Genomic DNA, 21,526 nt, shown 5'->3' with positions numbered 1-21,526 from the left:
TTACTTTTTGAAACCTAAGATTGGAACTCATTAGTGTTTGTATGATTACTGCTTTAACCTTGTAAATAATTCTCATTTCCTTTTCCTAGTTAATAAATCTTTATCAGTGGTTTTCAACCAGTAGTCAGTGGACCTCTGGGGTCCAGAGACTATGTCTAAAGGATCAATGAAAGGTGACTATGAAAATATAGTTTCAGACCCAGAAAAGGCTTTCCATTTTTCTGATCAATCAAAAGTATGTGACTTCCCCACCTACACGTCAAAACCCAGGAGTGTTGTCATTACCAGGGCGCTGCACCGTGGGCTTCTATTTCTCACGCTGCGTCAAATGTGGTGCCAAACACATGCAACGTTTATAGTTGAATTCTGTTCAGTCAATTTTCAGTGAAGACTTCTATGGTAGGGGTCTGCAGGCTGCAGATTGAATTTCCAAAGGGGTCTGCACCTCCAAAGGGAGGAAGCCTCAGATTAGAGGCTGATCTCTAAGGGCATGGCTACACTTGTGAGTTAGAGTGCATTAAAGCAGTCCCGTGCACTCTAACTCACGACACATCCACGTTAGCAAGGCACACAGAGCACTCTGACTCCACAGCTACAGCTCTCCTGATAATCCACCTAAGCAAGTGGAATAAGGTTTGATGTGCCCCTGCTTGAGTGCTGCAGCACCAGTGTGGACGCCTTGGTCTGTTAATGCACTCTTATCCGCTTCCAGAAGCCCCACAAGGCCTGTTCTGGCAACTCTGGTCATCCCTTTGAACTCTACTGCCCTGCCCTCAGGTGATCAACCATCAGACCTGCCCTTTGAATTCTCTAATCCTTGCAGCGCTGCGCTGGGCCCCTCTAATAGCCCTGCTCTCTGGCTGTTCAAATTCAGTCTCCAGGTGTTGAATCTCCGAGTTCCATGCCTGAGTGAATCTTTCACTCTTCCCTTCACAAATGTTATGGAGGGTACGGCACACGGATATAACTGCGAGGACACTGTCATCAGCCAGGTCCAGCTTCCCACAGAGAGAGGAGAGTGCCAGCAGCCCTTTAAACAGCCAAAAGCACACTCCACAGTCATTCTGCACTGCCTCAGCCTTGCTGAACCGCTCTTTGCTGCTGTCAAGGCTCTCTGTGTAGGGTTTCATGAGTTACGGCATTAAAGGTTAAGTGGGGTCTCCAAGGATCACAATGGGCATTTCGACTTCCCCTATTGTGATCTTCTGGTCTGGGAAAAAAGTCCCGACTTGCAGCTTCCTGAACAGGCCAGTGTTCTGAAAGATGCATGCATCATGCACCTTTCCGAGCCAGCCTGTGTTAATGTCAATGAAACACCCACGGTGATCCACAATCACCTGGGGAACCATAGAGAAATATCCCTTCCGATTAACGTACTAGGTGGACTGGTGCCAGAATTGGAATATGCGTCCCATTATCACCCCTCTGCGATTAGGGAAACTCATTCATGCAAAGCCAGCCACAATGTCATGCACGTTACCCAGGGTTTTTCTAACAGGATGCGATTAATGGCCCTGCAAATATGAGGTTCAAAAATCAGTAATGCTCAATCTTCAGGTAATTAGTTCAGTCTGTGAACACACGCACTTTTAGATAAACATGGGTAAAGTAATTTCAGCTCCAGTCCATCTTTCCCCAAGACTCTAGGCTAAAATAATGCAGAGTCACTAATCACAGAATCATAGGACTGGAAGGCTTCTTCCTTGCCCCGGGAGCATTCAACCCCCACTACACATCTTCCCCCAAGCTCCCACCTCACCTCTTCCCATCCCCCCGCACTGCCCCCACCCCTGCCCCCACTGTACCCCCCCCTCAAAACCCAACCCTGCCCGCTCCCCACCTCTTCTGCCCATCCACCCATGAGTGCACCCCGTCCTGCTCCTCCTCTCCCCACTCCTCAGCACCTCCGGCACACCGAACAGCCTATTTCTGAGGAGACTCTGGAGCAAGGCGGAGGAATATTAGCAGGGGGCCACCGGCAGGAGGAGATGGCTGCACGGTGGGAGCTAATCACCCACAAATTTCTGCCCATCGGGGCTCCAGCTCCAGAGCAACCCAGCCGAGCAGCACCTATGCGGACAGAACCACAAAGCAGTCGTAGTCAGTCCCCTGCACTCATGGCAGGACTGAGTAACTACCTAGACCTTCCCTGACAGCGTGTTCTTGTCCAACCTGCTCCTTAAAATCCAATGATGGAGATTCCACAAATCCTAGGCAAATTTATTCCGTGCTAACCACGTCGACAGTTATTGAAGGTTTTCCCTACACTGTCCAAGCTAAAATGCCTTGCTGAAATTTAAGCCATTGTATTCTTCCCATCCTCAGAGCGTTAAGAAACGAACAATTTGTTCGTCCCTCTTCTTAATGTAACATCGTTATGTACTTAAAACTGTTAGTCCACCTCTCAGTCTTCTCTTCTCCAGACTTAAAGAAACCGAATTTTTCAATCTTCCCTATTCATGTTTCTAGACTTTAATCATTTTTGTTGCTCTTCTCTGGACTTCTCCAATTGGTCCACATCTTCCTGTGAGAATGGACATGATACTCTGGTGAGTCATCAACGGAGAGCAGAGCAGAAGAATTACTTCTTGCCGTCTCGCTTACAATACTCTTAAACATCCCAGAAAATGTTTGCTTTGGCAACAAACATATAGACTGTTTGACCTCATATTAGCTTGTCATAAACACTGTGACTCCCCAGATCCCTTTCCTGCCAGTACTCCCTCTAGGGGCAGTTCATTTCCCATTTTGCACCTGTGCAACTGATTGTATCAACAAAATAAAACTAAATGAAATACTTGGTTTTCAAATTTGAATTTCAATTCTCTTTACTTCAGACCATTTCTTCAGTTTGTCCAGATCATTTTGAATTTAATCCCTAGCCTCCAAAGCACTTAAAACCTCTCCAGCATGGTATTTGTCTGCAGATTTTAGAGTGTACTCTCTATGCCATTATCTTAATCACTGACATGAAGACATGAACAGAACCAGACCCAAACTGCCCTCTGGGACCCAACTCAAGTATGCCCTCCAGGCTGAACTGTGAACCCACTGACAACTACTCTCTGGAACAGCCTTTTCCAACCAGTACAGTAGGCTCCATCTAAGTTGTATTTATAGAAGAATATTAAGAAAACCAAAGATGACGACTTTGTAATCTATTTTTTTTAACCCATGTGAGTTGTTTCCCTTGTTTCCTTCTTTAGGGCTGCAGAGATGGGCAAGCAGTGCCTCCAGAATTAAAGCAGCTTCTGCGGCTACCAGGCCTCTGAGAGCCTGCGATGTCATCTGGCTCCACTCATCTCTCTCTTTGAAGCCTTCGTCATCGATTCTGTGATAGTGACTCTGGGCATTATTTTGCCTAGAGTCCTTGGGAGATGACTTGAGAGCTGAAATACTTACCCATGTTTTTCTAAAGTCGTCGGTCAGACTGAACTATCTACCTGAAGATTGAGCATAATGATATTTTGAAACCTCAATTGCAGGGCCATTAATCGATCCTGTTAAGAAAACCCTGGTAACGTGCATGAACATTGTGGCTGCGATTTGCATGAATGCTTTCCCTCATCGCGAGGGGTGATACTTCCTTGCCCCGGGAGCATTCAACCCCCACTACACATCTTCCCCCAAGCTCCCACCTCACCTCTTCCCATCCCCGCACTGCCCCCAGCCCCTGCCCCCACTGTATCCCTTCCCCCAAACCCCAACCCTGCCTCTTCCCCACCTCTTCCTGCCCAGTTCCACCCCATGAGTGCACCCCGTCCCTGCTCCTCCTCTCCCCACTCCTCAGCACCTCCTGCACACTGCGGAACAGCTGATTGTGGTGAGTGGGAGACTCTGGGAGGAAGGGGGAGGAATTGATTAGCAGGGCCACCGGCAGGAGGGAGATGGCTGCAGGTGGGAGCTAATCACCCACAATTTTTTTCCATGGGTGCTCCAGCTCCAGAGCACCCATGGAGTCAGCACCTATGCTGGAAGGAACCACAAGAGGTCAGCTAGTCCAGTCCCCTGCACTCATGGCAGGACTGAGTATTACCTAGACCTTTCCTGACAGGTGTTTGTCCAACCTGCTCTTAAAAATCCCCAATGATGGAGATTCCACAACATCCCTAGGCAATTTATTCCAGTGCTTAACCACTCTGACAGTTATGAAGTTTTTCCTAATGTCCAACCTAAAATGCCCTTGCTGAAATTTAAGCCCATTGTTTCTTGTCCCATCCTCAGAGGTTAAAAAGAACAATTTTTCTCCCTCTTCTTTGTAACAATCGTTTATGTACTTGAAAACTGTTATGTCCCCTCTCAGTCTTCTCTTCTCCAGACTAAAGAAACCGAATTTTTTCAATCTTCCCTCATATGTCATGTTTTCTAGACCTTTAATCATTTTTGTTGCTCTTCTCTGGACTTTCTCCAATTTGTCCACATCTTTCCTAGAACTGGACATGATACTCTGGCTGAGGTCTTATCAACGGAGAGCAGAGCAGAAGAATTACTTCTTGTGTCTTGCTTACAATACTCCTGCTAATACATCCCAGAATAATGTTTGCTTTTTTTGCAACAACATTAGACTGTTGACTCATATTTAGCTTGTGATACACTGTGACTCCCAGATCCCTTTCTGCAGTACTCCCTCCTAGGCAGTCATTTCCCATTTTGCACCTGTGCAACTGATTGTTCCTTCCTAAATGAAATACTTTGGTTTTCATTGAATTTCATTCTCTTTACTTCAGACCATTTCTTCAGTTTGTCCAGATCATTTTGAATTTTAATCCTATCCTCCAAAGCACTTAAAACCTCTCCAGCATGGTATTGTCTGCAGATTTTATGAGTGTACTCTCTATGCCATTATCTAAATCACTGATGAAGATATTGAACAGAACCAGACCCAGAACTGATCCCTCTGGGACCCAACTCAATATGCCCTTCCAGGCTGACTGTGAACCACTGACAACTACTCTCTGGGAACAGTTTTCCAACCAGTTACAGTAGCTCCATCTAAGTTGTATTTTTATAGTAAGATATAAGAAAACCAAAGATGACTGACTTTGTAATACTATTTTTTTTCCCCATGTGAGTTTGTTTTGCCCTTGTTTCCTTTCTTTGGGCTGCAGAGATGGGCAAGCAGTGCCTCCAGAATTAAAGCAGCTTCTGCGGTACCAGGCCTCTGAGAGCTGCGATGTCATCTGGCTCCACTCTCCCTGAAAGCTGATTCTGTCACTTCTGCAATAAGTCTCCACTAGCCCAAAGGACCAAAAATGCCAATTACATTCCTGAGCTGTAGTGAAGCAGCTCAGAGCACTGTGGGGAAAAGAATGGCCACACTTCATAACAGGAAAAACATTAGCCTTTCACCTAACGGATCACAATTAACTTAAATCTGAGGTAGACTTGTTGCATGCCCTCAAAATGTTTAGTTTATAATTATCTTATACCACAGAATTATTTTTTTAAAATGACCCTGAGTCACCTTAATCTCTGGTGTGTTGCTGCACATCCCAACTATAAACTCTTTGGGGCAGGGTCTGTTTGTATTTGTGAACATTAGCAGGGTTGAACACACATGATTGTATTGACTTACGCTCAGCACTTAGGCCTTGTCTACACTTGCAAGTTGCAGCGCTGGTGAGGGGGTTACAGCGCTGCAACTTAGCAGGTGTCTACACTTAAAAGCTCAGCCAGCGCTGCAACTCCCTGTTTGCAGCGCTGGCTGTACACCTGGGTCTGTTCGTGGAGCGGGGAGTACCAGCGTGGTGATGCAGCGTGGTCATCAGTGTGGGACCACTCACAGTTTGTTAATGAGCTCAGGTATTAGGAAACTTTATCCCAGCACTTCCTCTTCAGCCTCTCTTGGTATTCACTTCGCATCATGCCTGGGCTCAGACGCTGAGAGGAGGGGGTGGGGGGGGGGGGGGGGGGGGGGGGGGGGGGGGGGGGGGGGGGGGGGGGGGTGGGGGGGGGGGGGTGGGGGGGGGGGGGGGGGGGGGGGGGGGGGGGGGGGGGGGGGGGGGGGGGGGGGGGGGGGGGGGGGGGGGGGGGGGGGGGGGGGGGGAGGGGGGGGGGGGGGGGACCGGGGGGGGGGGGGGGGGGGGGGGGGGGGGGGGGGGGGGAGGGGGGGGGGGGGGGCGGTTGTAGAGGAACTGAGGGGGGCTACTTGAGGTGTTTGGAGACTCCAGGAGTCATGCAGGAGGAGTATTTCCAGATAGAAGAAGTAGCCCGTCGCAGCTGCTGGGACTTGGTAGTGAGGAACCTGCAGAGGAGCCTGTTCATGGTTAGAGAAGCTTTTATATAAGGTGCAAATATTTTGGGAGCAGGGGGATAGGCTGCCTGAGCATGCCTCGCATGTGGAATAACCATTGATTCCCGGTACTGTTTTGCTGTTCCATAGAGCCCAGCGAACCCGCATTTGGCTATCCAGTGAAGCAACCCCACCCTTCCCAGGTGAGTGCATGTGCAAGAGGCTGAGAGTAGCTGCTGTGGCAGATGTGGGTGTAGGGTTCAGTGTTATTTCCTGTAGTCTTTTGTTTCACAAGTCACAGAACCCAGGCTCCACAGTGAAGCAACCCTCACCCTTCAGGTGAGCATGTGTGTGCAAGGATGGCTTGAGAGTCTGTGTGCAAGATGTTGGTGTAGGTGCAGTGTTATTACTGTAGTTCTCTTGCTTCCACAAGCACAGAAAGGCATGGTTCCAGGTGAAAGAACCCCACCCCACCCTTCCCGTGAGCCAGTAGCAGCCCCCTTCCACTGTGAGCCGCGTGTGGGGAAACTCGCCATCTCTATCTGAGCTGCGGGCCTCTCTTGCTATGATCAGAAGTTAATGATGTACAAAATCTGAAAACATCAGGCCGTATTAACAGTTGTTCTCTGTTGTTTTTTTTTTAAAGTACCTGGAAACTGCTCATCAGTGCAGACTTCTGAACAGCAAAGCTTAAGAAAAAAACCAAGGAAGACTAAAAGAGATGGTGAAACAGTTATGAATCGTATTCCCAGAAAATAAAAAGTTGCAAGACTGGAGGGATAAGGAAACAGAAAAGGACAGACAAGCCAGCACTAAAGAGAGGGTGCCAAAGAAGAAAGAAAGCTCCAAAGAGAGCTACAGAATCGGCAGGAATGAACTTAAAAAGGTGGGGAAAAAAGCGCCTCTCTTTCTTTCATGTATTTTTACTTTCCATAACTATTGAATAACAAATAATTCATTCCTGCCATCAACTAATCCATCCTCGTTGATGGTTATTATGACTGCTGTTTACATGTGTGGTCCCACCTCCTGGGGTGTGCACATTGTTGGTTCAGCTGCTTCCCTGCAGGGTTAACTGCCTGGAAATGCAGGGCACAGTGGACATGGGCGCGCTGAACCGCAGGGAGCAGCGCGCTGAGGTGGGTAAGCTGCTGCAGAGCGGGCAAGGATGATGGGCTGGTTGGAGACAAGGGGGTGGGCGGTGCTTCAGGCCAGTGGGTGCAGCAGGGTTGGAAAAGGCAGGGGGTGCGGCTGGGCAGAGTGGGCAGAGCTGGTGGCGGGCAGCAGTGTGTGGGGGCTGGCTGGCTTGTGGCAGGGGTTGGCTGGAGACAGGACAGGGTTGTTTGGCAGAGGTGGCTTGGGACGGGGAGCTGGCTGCAGGCAGAGGGGCGGACTGGTGTGGGCAGGTCAGGGGTGCAGCAGAGGCAACTGGAACCCCAGCCCTTAAGTACCCCAAACTCCTTCTACTCGGGGACCTTTTAAATAGCCGCGGGAGCGCTGGGAAGCAAGAGGGAGCGGGCTCCAGCGCTTTTTGAAGGACGGGGTGGCAGAGGCAGGCTAGCCCGGACTTTTAAATCCCCCTCACGTCCCAGGCTCAGGGGGCTATTTAAGGCGCAGAGCTCCAGCTATCAGGCGCGGGCTGCGTCTGCCGGAGCTCACCGGTCGCGGGGCTTGCCGTGCTTGCGGAGCTCCAGCCGGGTCGCGGGGCTTGCCGTGCTCTGCCGGAGCTCAGCGGGGTCCGGGGCTTGCCTGCCTGCCGAGCTCCGCGGGTCGCGGGGCTTGCCGTGCTCTGCCGAGCTCCAGCCGGAGGTCGCGGGCTTGCCGTGCTCTGCCGGAGCTCCAGCCGGTCGCGGGGCTTGCGCTCTGGCGAGCGCGGCAAGCTCCGCGACTCTGTTCTCCTGGCGGAGCCGGACAAACCCACGCCCCACTCTCATGGCGGAGCCCCGGCCGGAGGCGCCGCAAACCCCGCCGCGCTGGAGCCTAGCTGGTGAGAGCGGGCCATGCGCGCTCCGCCGGCGCTCACCAAAGGAGCGGACCATGGAGCAGACCGCAGCTGGGACGGGTAAGTTTTTTTTTGTTTGTTTGTTTGTTTTTTTAAAGGTGCTAAAGGTGCGGGGACTCTTAGGCATGGGGTCCGATTCCCGGCATCATGGTCATTGAACAGGAAGCGGAATGACCTGCACCCTTCCGTCCCTTTCCCACAACCACAGTGACAAAATGGGACGAGGTGCTCTGTGGGATAGCTGCCCACAATGCACCACTCACAACAGCGCTGCAACTGGTGCAAGTGTGGACACACTGCAGTGCTGGTCGCTGTCAGTGTGGACACACTGCAGCGCTGGCCGTACACAGCTGTACGACCACAGCTGTAATGGCCAGCGCTGCAAAACTGTAAGTGTAGACAAAGCCTTAGCCAATATCAGGCTCTTTAATTTCAGAGCAGTACTGAAAGACATTTTCAATTGGACCACAAACTACTATGCCCTTTTACAATATCAATCCTACTTCTGTGCAAGATGCACTGTACACACATGGTGACCATCTACACATTGACCAATTTGCTACTCTTTCCCTTCTTAAATCTTTTTCTAGTTCTAGCGTATTTCAAGGGGTTTTAACACACACTGTGAATTACTTTCAACCATCAACAGACTTGTGTTGGATTGTGTTACTTATGCTGTACCCCAACAATATACCAGTAAGATGGGATGAAAGACAATGTGAAGCCACCTAACTGGCATTGTACTAAGAGACTATGATAGTTTTTAACGTGATCAAAGCACCGCAGCATTCAGCACAGATAGTGTAAGCAAAGAACAGATGACTGAACAGTCCGATGAGTGCCAGGCTTTACCTACTCAGATGCATGGAGAATATGTAAGCAAATGGCAGGCCTAGGGGTAGGCTTCAGAGTCTGAGCCACAACATCTGCGCTGCTGGCTTTAACATTGTAGCGCAAGTCTGAGTACACAGACTCAGCCTCACTGCTGCAGGGTTTAAAATGCAGTGTAGACATACCCTTGGAGTCCCCTCCCACTAGTGGCAAAATATTTTCATTACTGTAATCTGTCCTAAGTACTGATTCTCTCTAGCCCTCATTGACAGTAATTTAATTTATAATGTCTGTCACTGTACCTTTTAATCAGATTTCCAACAATAGGAGACCTCAGGTCCCACCCACACAACATGTTTTAGGATTCAAAACTTGATAATATACTGGTGAGTAAAACAGCTGAGATATGCGTTGAAGGTTGATGTAATAAATACAGATTTTGTTCTAATAAACAATTAATCAGTCAGGGCCTGATCTCCAGACTTCAACGTCCACTAGCATGTCCATAAAGCTTTTACGCAACAACACTGTGACACTGAGATCCCATTGGCAAAGGGTCCCCTGTTCTTTGTAAACAGCTCTCACCTCAGACCTGGCAAATTCATTACACCAAACACATATCTTGCAGGTATTTATCCATAATGGAGATCATGTGAAGTATCTACAAAAAGCTCATAACTTAAGACTCATAATCATGCTGAGCGGTATGTATGGGTAATATTTAGGGAATAAAGTGTGCTTTACAGACTTGGAGTAGAAATTGATCACTAGGAGATGATGTGCCTCAGTGATGGCCCATTCAAGCAAGAGGGAGTTATCACTCCTCCCTAGTGAGCCAGCCAGGTTAATGGCAAGGGTCCACTCGTTAGTCTAGCTCTCTCCCAAAGATATCCATGGAAAGCCATCAGAGGCACACCAAAGAAAACTGTTTGGAGGTGAAAAAGGAACGTTACAACCCTCCCTGACCATGAATAGAAACAAAAGGCTGTTTTCATTATAACAGAGGATGGAGAAGCACTCAGGATCCAGTCACTAAAGAAGCCTCTTGGGGAACAAAGGTGCTTTCATGAATGTTTGGGTTCTGGTTCTTGTGAAACCAGCCAGCTCTGCAAAAGACAGAACTTGCAGGGGAAAACCTACTTTATTATATAGAAAAGCTAACTATTGATGTGTTGCCACGCTTCGCATTTTATGATTTTGTTTTGTATTGTAACCACTTCCACCCTCATGTTTCTAGTTAAATCATTCTTTTTTCTCAAACAAAACTTCCTTCTGTTTTATTATAAGTGCTCACAAGTGCTGTGTAGTTTACAGGAGCACTGGTTTAAGGTAAAATGGGTAAACTGGAGTACATTACACCTTTGAGTGCACAGGATATGGAATTTCTGTGAGTAGCTAGTGTCGGGGGCTGGACACCACAAGAATACGATTCAAAGGGACTCAGGGATTAGGGCGCAAGTACGTTAACCTGCCAGGCAAAGGCTACGTCTACAAGGTGCAGCGTACAGCAGCACTGTGCTGCTAAAGCCTTGCCGCTTTAAGGCAGGCAATGTAACCACTCTGTCAGCAGGAGAGAGCAGGAGTTACATGTATATTTCAGGTGCTCGATTTATAGCTTTATCCTGAGCTTACTGTGTCTATGCTGCCTGCTATGTTCAATGGTGCCAGTGAAAACATGATAACCTAGAAACTGACAAAATGCCTTTCTTTGTGTTCATGTTTTTTCCTACCACAAACTACTTACAATTCCTTGCCCTTATAGAAATAGTGTATGTGCTTTCTGAGTCATTTATTATCATTCATGAAAAGCCTGGTTTACAAAATATATGTAAAAATTGCTGTACTTTAGGGTGACCAGATGTCCCGATTTTATAGGGACAGTCCCGATTTTTGGGTCTTTTTCTTATATAAGCTCCTTTTACCCCCCACCCCCTGTCCCAATTTTTCACACTTGCTGTCTGGTCACCCTCACTTTCCCCAACATCTAAAATTTTGAGTCAAACCCTCTATTCAGTACATTAGAGTCAATAACTTGCTAAAGGATATCCAGAGGGTGTCTGTACTGTCAGTATGGGCAAAATGGACCTTTAATCACCACATCTGATGGACAACATTTAGCACTTATATAGCATTTTACACATTCAACACGATGCACAACTTTACAAGAAGCTTCCAGCACTTCAGGTGGGTATTATTGTCCCAATTTTAAAGGCAGAAAAACCAGGCAGAGATTAAGTGGTTTTGCCTACAGCTACACATTGAGTCAGCAACTGAGCTAGGTATGAACCAAGGAATGCCAGATTCCCTTTATTGTAATCAGATCCCTGCACCACACTGCCTCTCAAAAGAGATACTAAAAACAACGAGGTGTCCTTGTGGCACCTTAGAGACTAACACATTTATTTGGGCACAAGCTTTCATGGGCTAGAACCCACTTATGCCCAAATAAATTTGTTAGTCCTCGTTCTTTCTGCTGATACAGACTAACCCGGCTACCGCTCTAAAGAGATACAGTTTCCCAAAGCTATGACAATTTGAGTTTTAGGGTGAACATAAGTGATATTTCCAGAGTCTCTTGCAGATGTCCAGCTCTACTTTGGAAACAGGAAATTTTGGGAATACAAATGTAAACGTGACTTCTGGATTTTACATCAGTGACTTTCAACAAAGAAAATAAAATTCTAAAAACTGAAAAAACAAGGAGCACTGATAAGTGTTTGCATCTGGAGCTTTTAGTGAGTCAAGGAGTATTGCATTTTATTTCTGTACCTTGATGTTTCAGGCTTTTGCTGTGTTTTAGACTCTATCACATGCCTAGAGCAAATTACATATAACTTGTGATGCTTTACCTGCAAGGTTCCCTCTTGGGTTAGCGCACAAGCCTGCAGCAACAAGCGCTGCGCCCCAGAAGCAGCCAGCAGGTCCGGCTCAACCCCAAGGACTGGCTCCGCACTCCCACTGGCCAAGAACCATGGCCAATGGGAGCTGAGGGGGCAGTGCCTGTGGGCAAGAGCAGCCCACAGAGCCACCTGCCACACCTCTGCCTAGGAGCTGGAGCTGCTGGTCACTTCCGGGGCGCAGCACAGAATCAAGACAGGCAGGAAGCCTGCCTTAGCTCCCCCGCTGTGCTGCTGACTGGAAGCTGCCAGAGGTAAACCTACGTCCCAAACCCGAGCCCTAACCCCTTGCCCCACCTCAGAGCCTGCACCCCCAGCCGGAGCTCTCACCCTCTCCCACATCTCAACTCCCTGCCCCAGCCCAGTAAAAGTGAGTGAGGATGGGGGAGAGCGAGCCACCGAGGGAGGGGGAATGTAGTGAGCGGGGGCGGGGGGCAGGGCCTCGGGGAAGGGGTAAGGAGGGTGTTTGATTTTGTGCAATCAGAAAGTTGGCAACCCTACCAGACACACCCAGCTCCTGCACACTGAACTGCTTCTGCTCCAGGCATGCTTCCTCAAATGCCTATCCTTGTAGGAAGCTTACCCTCTAAGGCAGTGGTCACCAACCAGGCAATCATGATCGACTGGTCTGTCCTAGAGGATCTCCCAGTCGATTGTGATCTCCGGTGGCACAGTGGGGCTGCCCAGGCCCTCCACCCCTCCTGGAAGTGGCCTGCATGCCCCATGTCCCCAGGGGGAAGGGGTCTCCCTCTCCGCACTGCTCCTGCCTGCAAGCACAACCCCTGTAACTCCCACTGGCTGGGAACAGGCAGCTGTGGCCAATATGAGCTGCGGGAGCAGTGACTGCCTAGAGGGGCAGTGGATGGAGCCATGTGCTGCCCCCTCCCAGGGGCCACAGGGGAGCATTGGCCTCTTCCGGGACTGGCGTGGGGCCAGGGTAGGCTGGGAGCCTGACTTTACCTCTTGCAGTGCAGTGAGGCTAAGTGTTGCCAACCTCCACCCGTGAGCTCCCTCCTGGAGCCAGCACCCTGAACCACCTCCTGAACCCCGAACTCCCACCCTCACCCCTCCCAGAACCAGAACCCCCGCCCCCTCTTGCACCCCACCCCCTGCCCCAGCCAGGGCCTGGACCCCCTCCCAAACCCCAACCCCCTACCCCAGCCCGGTGAAAGTGAATGAGGGTGTGGGAGAGCGAGTGACAGAGAATGGGAGATGGAATGAGTGGGGCAGAGCTTTGGGGAAGGGATGGGGTAGATCCTGGGTTGCCCTTAAATTCAAAAAGAGATCTTGAGCATAAAAAGGTTGGAGACCACTGCTCTAAGGCATAACTAAATGAATACTACTACCACCCAGTGAAATGGATTTAATACTACTAACACTGATTACTGGCCATCAGTGCACTGCTAACTCTCCCCTACACACCTGTAAGAACATTTCAGTTATTGCAGTATACTCTTGACTCTGGACAGCAATTTATAAATACTCTAGAAGCACCACAGTGTGAAAATAAGATTGAGGCTGTAGGAAGAAATATCCTCTACCTGTATTCATCTAGTGCTGCCCTAAACAGTAACTCAGTGTATATAATCTGGTGCAATAGATTAAATCACTAAAATCTGTGGGACCAAATATATTCCAATTGCAATTATTTTAGGGCCTGATACTGCATTTCAACTGAGTTTTGCTCAAGAACATGGTGTAACCCCTATTGTCTCTTGAAGCCTAAGTGTGTCAATAGTGTTTTGAAATAATTACCTTTCAAAATCAAAAGTGTTACGTTGGTTTTAACTGCTCCTGCCCCAATCTTTATACTAAAGTTTTCATCCTAACTGCTGAAGCACACAGCATTACTGAAGAATTCACTTCAAGGAGCTGAAGGACTAGAGTCACTCCAGTCCTGCACAGGATCCGGCATGGAGAAGGCTGGCCTAGTGAAATGCAGACACAATCCCCTCTGCAACAGAAGCCAGGGTGAACAGTCCTGTTCAAAAGGTGGGTGGAACTCCCTAGGAAAGGGCCATGCACTAAATCACTGGCAGAGCTAGAACTGAGCCTAAGGCATGCTATTTCATACACATTTCTTTTTTGTATGTCTTAGCAAATATTGTTTTACTATATGGGCTATATTTAATGTGTCCCTGCTTCTTTAAAAGCTGTGTGTCTGTATGTAAAGCGTACGTGTGCAGACATCAAAGTGTCACCATCTCAGTGCCCATAGCATTTGTTCTGTGCAACGATTAAGGCTGGATTTGATCAGAGATCATTTTGGCCAGAAGCCATTCATTTTGGAGTCAAAGATTAGAGTTGTCAAACCCCACTGAAAATTATGAAGAAAGGCAGTTTGAAAGTTAAAAATAACTACTCTATTTGTTTTTTAAAATGTTAGAATATTTATTCTAGCTGCTTATTCTTCCTGTTTTGAAAGCTACTTACATGAACTTTGAAAAATGATTTGCAAATAAATCTGTGTTATCGGACTATTTGATTTGACTGTAAAGGGCAGTTTAAGTTCACTTATGTTTGATCTACAAAATACAAGCTACCACGGGGCAGCTGTACAATTTATACTTATGAACACAAACTTTAGATTATATGAAAGCCAAATAGCAAGTCCTGAACATACCAAACAGTCTGAGCCTCATCAGAGCATGTGGGGAAAGTTCTTCTCATGAGCTAAGTCTCAAACAAACTAAAACAGATGGACTTCTGACTTTCTTGTTGAACTTACAAGTTTGCATTCCTCTGTAGAAATAGAAAATCATGTCTGTTGCTGCAGTGACTCAAGGGATGGTTTTTCTTCCATTTTAATGGCATTCTATTTTATGTGTTTTTAAAGGAGGGAAGATGTAGACTGAGATGGATTTCAGCAGAAAGCAAATTCCACATCCTGGGGCTGACAGCAAAGATGTGATCACCTTCCAGGGTACAGACACCCATACAACCTGTGTCAGATCCAGGATAAAGCTTTCTCAGAGGATCTGGTTGTGCTTCCAGAAATTAAATTAGTCAAGGGTGTGACTACCTTTAGGAAATGCTGCAAAACCTTCCTGTCTAACATAGCTTCTTCACCACAACCAGAATGACATTAAGCATCAGCCATCACCTCCTTCCCTTAAAAAAGAAAAGAAAAGAAAATAAAGCCAAAAACATTATACCAAGCAGAGGTTTTTATAATCCAAAAGCAAAACAAGTCAAATATTTCATGAAGTTCACTAAGCACCATGCTGCTGCCAATCTATTTTACGTGGAAGTCACTTAGATACTATAGAGATAGATGGAAACACAAACTCTACGGCTATGTCTACACTACACACCTATGCAAAAAGGCACACAGTGTAGCAGCTGTTTGTTGGCAGGACAGAGCTCTTTCGCCAACAAAAAACTTTCACCCCCAACAAGCGGTGGTAGCTCCTGCCGACAAAGTGCAGTTCGCACCACCACTTTTTGTAAGCAAAACTTTTGTTGTTCGGGGGGAGGGGGTGTTTTTTCACACCCCTGAACGACAAAAGTTTTGCCGACGAAGTCCAGTGCAGACAAAGCCTAAGACAGATAGATGGAAGTGATGGGGAGTTTGAGAGGTGGTGGCTAAGCATAGGACAATGATCAAGGAGGTATACCCCCAGTCTGCATTGCAAAGTGTTCTTTATTTACAGCTAAAGATATTAGTGAGACTGTATAAAATGCTTTTGCTCACAACTCTAGCCCATAAAGCAGGCTGACATACTACAGGTTTCTAAGTTCCCAAATATGTGACTATCTCATGAGCAAACTGCACTATTTAATGCAAATATTTTGTCAAGATTTCGCCACACTTTTTTAAATCACTATTAAATAGATATAAGGCAGAAAAAGGTGGTGTCATAATGTCATCAAAGTTTGCAGTGCTTCCCGTGTACCAAAGGGCAAAATTCACAAAGATAACTTGATGGTAAGAGGTAAAAGAGCAGGCCAAGTGAGAGCAGGAAAATACTCTTACCAGATTTGCAAAACTTTCTATTTTTCGGCCAACTCCACATTCAGGTGGATCATCATGCATTTTCCCAGTGCAATTTCACTTGTTTTTAATTGAAGTGAAAAGTCAGAACTGCTTTATGCAAAGCAAGTAAAACCTTGGGGGCAAATCATCTCTCAGCAGCAAAGATCATTCTATCACCTCAGTCCAATTTATTATTGCCCTGCACCTCCTGTAGCCACAAATACCAGTGCAACATAGGTGCAAAATGCTGCCCTTCTGATCTGGTACTGTTTTGCACTCATTTTGTGCTGGTGCATAAGGTGCCAGGCAAGGATTAATTCAGCTCTTTGTTTTCAAAAAGATCCACAACATAGAAAGTAAAGTAAACAATAAGGTACAGAAGCAAAAGAGCAACAACAGATGTAAAAGATTGCAGATGCAGCTCAATCAATTACACCTCTACCTCGATGTAACACTGCCCTTGGTGCCAAGAAATCTTACCGCGTCATAGGTGAAACTGTGTTATATTGAACTTGCTTTGATCCACCAGAGCGCACAGCCCCCCCGAGCACTGCTTTACTGCGTTATATCCAAATTCGTGTTATATCGGGTGGAGTTATATCGAGGTAGCAGCGTACTTAGCTCAAGGATAGTCAAATATTTTTTGTCAAGGTCCAAATTTCTTGGTCAAGGTATAGTCAAGGTCCAGATTCCAGAGATAATTTTCCACGCCACAATATTAAATAATAATAAATAATAATAAGTACATAAAAAAAATTTGAGGTTTGTTCAAAATCATCTGGATTTTGCCACGGTCTGCCTATTGACTACCCCAACAGCTTATTCTCTTCCTATGCTTTCCAATGGATATGTCACCAATATCTGTGCCCAGAAAAGAAAAACAGAATACAGTTGTTACAAGGGGTTAGGCTGAAGATCAAATCATCTGCAGAGTTGGGTTCATACTCAAAAGAAGAAAATTCTTTCAACAGATGCCACTCTACGTCAGAATCTCAGAGACTCATAGGCTTTAAGGCTGAAGGGACCATCATGATTCTAGTGGGACTTCCTCCATATTGCAGACTATAGAACCTCACGCACCCACTCTTGCAACAGGCCCATAACCGCTGGTTGAGTTACGGAAGTCCTCAAACCTTGCTATAGAGACATCAGGTTACAGAGAATCCATCATTTATACCAGCAAGTGACCTATGCCTCATGCAGCAGAAGAAGGCAAAAAGACCCAGGGTCTCTGCCAATCTGACCTGGGGGATAATTCCTTCTCAAGCCTAAATATGGTGATCAATTAGATCATGAGCATGTGGACAAGACCCACCCACCAGACACCTGGGAAAGAATATCTATAGTCACTCAGAGCTCTCCCCATCTAGTGTCCCATCTCTGGGCACTGAAGGTATTTGCTAGCAGCATTCTCCACTTGTGACCTACACAAGGCCAGGTGGAATGCTACGCTACACAATAAAAACAGTAACTTCACTGCACTGATCAGAGTGGCCATTGTCTTTGGGTTTGGTCTTAATTAAAAAGCTGTAATTGTTATCTTGAGGAATAAAATGCATAAACATTCTTTGCACCCTATGGCACCTTTCAGTCAAGGACTGCAGAGCATTATACAGACTTTAGATCAGTTCAGCCTTTGTGCAGTAGTTAAATGTTATTTCCATTTTATAAACAGATAAACTAATGGAGAGTAAGGACTTGTCCAACAGCACAGGAAGTCATCAATAGAGCTTGGAACACCAATGAGTGTTGTGTCACAGCCCCGTGTTCAATCCGTTAAGACAACACTGCCTTACTGGTTACCATGGTCATACAAATAAAACACTAGCACTAAATCGCACCAATCAGTTCCCGTGGGGTTTATTTTACCAAGCCCATTTGATAACTTTTAAGATACACCTCTGCATGCTTATAGGAAAGGTAGCTTATGAAATTTCCATCCTAGTACCCCAGTGCTCTCATTATAGTAACATGAAAAGGTGGACATGAAAGGCATTCAATCTGTCTGAGCGTTTCTAGCACAAGAGGGCAAGCAATCAAATTCACCTGTGGCACTTTCTTCCAAATGAATCCTGCTTTCCTTCTTAAGTAGTCTGCAAAGAGCCCTTTTTGACACACTTTAGAATAATTCAAATAGGAAACAGAGTTGCCAGTTTAGTGTAATGAATGGATGATGTATCAATGAAGAAGAGTAACTTTTATAAGCTGTTGAGGGCACAAGCAGTTGTGGTTGCTTTGGCAGCTGGCTTCAGATATCCAGTTTATAGCCAGTCACATGAGGTTTCTCCTAAAAGCTGGGGCCCAATTTTAACTTGGGATGCCAAAAAGCTGTCAGCCTCTCCAAATGGACACACATTAGTATTACTAGAAGGAGTGGTTAAAAAAAACAAAACAAGGTTTATATTGTTGTTCAGGTTTACACATGCAGTTAAGAGACCCATATTTGAAAATTGATCTTGTATATCAATATTAAATTGCTATGAACAGCCACCTGCTGGGTAAAAATTAACCAGCACTTTGTTTTAGAAAATATTTTCCACTTAATATTTTGGTCTCATTTTTTCCCCCCATACAAAACAGAAATATTTTCTGAGCAAGAGCAATGCTGCCAAACCATTTGTTTTGTGCCATTTACTTTTGCAAGAAATTATAAATGGGTTTGTAATGTCCAGTTCCTAAAAGAGATCCCTAAATTCATACTGAATAGGCATTTACCATTGGACAAAGCTTTAAAACAAATTGTACTGTAGAAATTATGAAGTCGTATTTTGAAACATATCACTGTCTTTACTTCCCTTATTGCAAAATTAGTAACTTTATTTTGTAAGCATTTAAATCAGTCTAAATCAATGCTCATTAATAATTTTTTGCCTAACATAAGCGTAAAACATCTGTTAGACTAAGAAGCTGATTATTAAATCCCTTTGCCGACATAAGAAATGTTATTGTGCTCTATCAGAAAAAACACCTTTTTTAAAAAAAATAAACAAACAAACCTCTGAACTGAACTGATTTTTCCCATCTCTTTTACATTCTTTATGGCAATGGAAAAATAATCACTGCATCTCAGTGCAGGGTGATGGGAGTGTGCTATATTAACAGTAAATCAGGCAGAAATTGGTGGAAGGGGAAGGTTTTGATGAGACGCAGAGACATTATATCATTTTAAAGCACTTTCCTAGTCTCTCGTAATCCGCATGTAAATGTAAAGGGAGACAAACGTGCCTCATTCTTGGGAAGGTGACCGTTGCTTACTAGAGGATTGCACTGAGTTTCAGGCTGGATTTCAGCTCAGCCAGCCTTATCTGTAACATGTCTGCTGAGCTTGGCAGTTAGTCAGTATTCCATTGTGCTGCCTTGGCGAGACCATGCTGTGCCCAGAGCCTGCAAAGTTCAAGTGTATTCATGATGAGATCCACTTGGTATGCAGGTATAAAATGCCCTCTGCATCATGTAGAGGATGGGGTGTATGGGACAGGTACATGTGGGACTGAAACTGGTCCCACCAAGCATCATGCAACTCACAGTATCACATTACCCAATCATACTGCTAATAATGCACATCCTCTGGATGCAAACAGTGTCTGTCAGAATTAAGCACCTCCAAAGGGTCTGCTGATACAAGAGCAGGTCAGAATATCCAAGGCAAAACAATGACAGGGTCAGAAGGTTCTCTCGTGACTGCATAAGAATGCTGCAGCAAAACTGGCCCTGCATGGCGGGCTCTCCCATCTTCTGTCCCATTGTCAGCAATAGCTCCATTCCACTACATGTATACAAGAGAGTCACTTAAACTAAGAGAGATGAAAGAGCAAGCAAAAAAAGATTATGCAGAGCAGGATAGCACTGGCTTAAGCTAGAAGAGGCACATGCAGCATGGCTCATTGGCATTGCAGAAGTCTTGCCATTTAAGAAGGCACTATGAGGGAGGATTATTTCAAGGCAGCATAGAACAATGGGAAGAAGCAGTCTGCCCCAGAACTCAACAGTGCAGGCCAGTAAACATAGCTTTAGATTAAAGAAAAGTAGGGCTGAAACGGTTCATCTGTTCTGATGAAGCAGCTCTCTGACACAATGCAGGGAACAAGCAGTGGTTGTTCAATCACAGGCCTAAAGTTTTCAATCCCTTTCTATAGCAGAAGATGTATATCCAGGTGCTTTCCTTCCTATCAGAAAATAGAAGACGACGAATTAAAGGGATTGGCCTAAACAATGGTTTATAATCAAGCCCATAAAAAGGAAGACCAAAGCCAGTGCCACAGGAGTTCATTTGCACTTTGAAGGTCCATTGGAGGAGTCCTGCCAGCTTCTCAGTTCTGTTAGCCTGCTGTGTGCTGCAGTCCTTGGTCACACCATTAACTAAAAGTGTCCTTACTCTTTACATACATCTTTGAGCAAATGGAGCAAAAAAATATACATAACTTTTACCCTGAAGAAGTCCAACAAAAATTTCCAATGGCCACTACAATGGGCCACACACCTCAGAGCTGCTATGGCCTTTGTCTACACTGCCACTTACAGCCCTGAAACTTTTTTCACTGAGGGGTGTGAAAAAACACTCCACTGGGTGATGCAAGTTTCAGCACTGTAAAGTGGCAGAGCTGTGCCAAGATACAAGGCACAGAAAGGTAAGGGCAGACACAGAAATCAGGACGTAAGAGTCAGAGTCTCAGAGAGCGTGTGCTGCTTAAGAGACTGCACATCTGCAGAAACATCCAGCCAATGAGAGTCTAAAGATGTCCCTAGAAGAAGTCATGCAGTGAGGAAGAGACGCACCAGACAACAGAGTTTGTTCTCTGCAGAGTTCTTTGCAGTTTAGACCTACAGGGCACTAATGCTTTCTCCACTGGGGATAGGTGAAGGAATTTACTGGCTAAGTGCTTTAGCTAGCAGGTGCAGACAGAATATTATAGACACCATTCAACTAGGTTTGGCTTAACTAAAAATAGTTACACATTATATTGCTCAAAGGGATTGTCACAAATCTATAGGGGTTCTCATGAACTTCAGCTGCTGCTTACTGACTAGTGATCATATTATTTCATTATATATATTGTACCAAGCCTCAACAAAATCCCTGGATAACTATAAGTCGCATATGCTACATCTGTTACTCTGGAAAGGCAAGCTATTATACTGCACTCTGGGTCAATGCTGCACTTGTTTGGCACGGCAAGTATCACATCTATTATCTATACAGAGTAAAGGAGGTCTGTTCTACTTATTATCATCAATATCTTCACAGTAGTTAAGGAAACCCTTGAAAGGCAAAGATGGTCTCTTAGACCCTGTTATTCAAGCTTCAGGGCTGATCAAACAATAAACGTACAATGGACTGTGGACCAGACCCTGACCCCTACTGTTTCCCCCTCAGACCCACTGATTTGACAAGCCATTTGAGGATTACCCCAGTGCAGGGCTGCCTGGGTGGGGAGGAGAGGGCAAGAGGGGCAATTTGCCCCAAGCCCCGCAGGGGCCCCCACAAGAGTTTTTTGGGGGCCCTGGAGTGGGGTCCTTCACTTACTTCGGGGGCCCCGGAAAACTCTCACAGAGCCCCAGCCCCCAGAGCTTCTTCCACCTCGGGTTGT

Source organism: Chelonoidis abingdonii, chromosome 25, assembly GCF_003597395.2.
Source record: "Chelonoidis abingdonii isolate Lonesome George chromosome 25, CheloAbing_2.0, whole genome shotgun sequence".
Taxonomy (NCBI): Eukaryota; Metazoa; Chordata; order Testudines; family Testudinidae; genus Chelonoidis; species Chelonoidis abingdonii.
Note: the sequence above shows the minus strand (reverse complement) of the source record.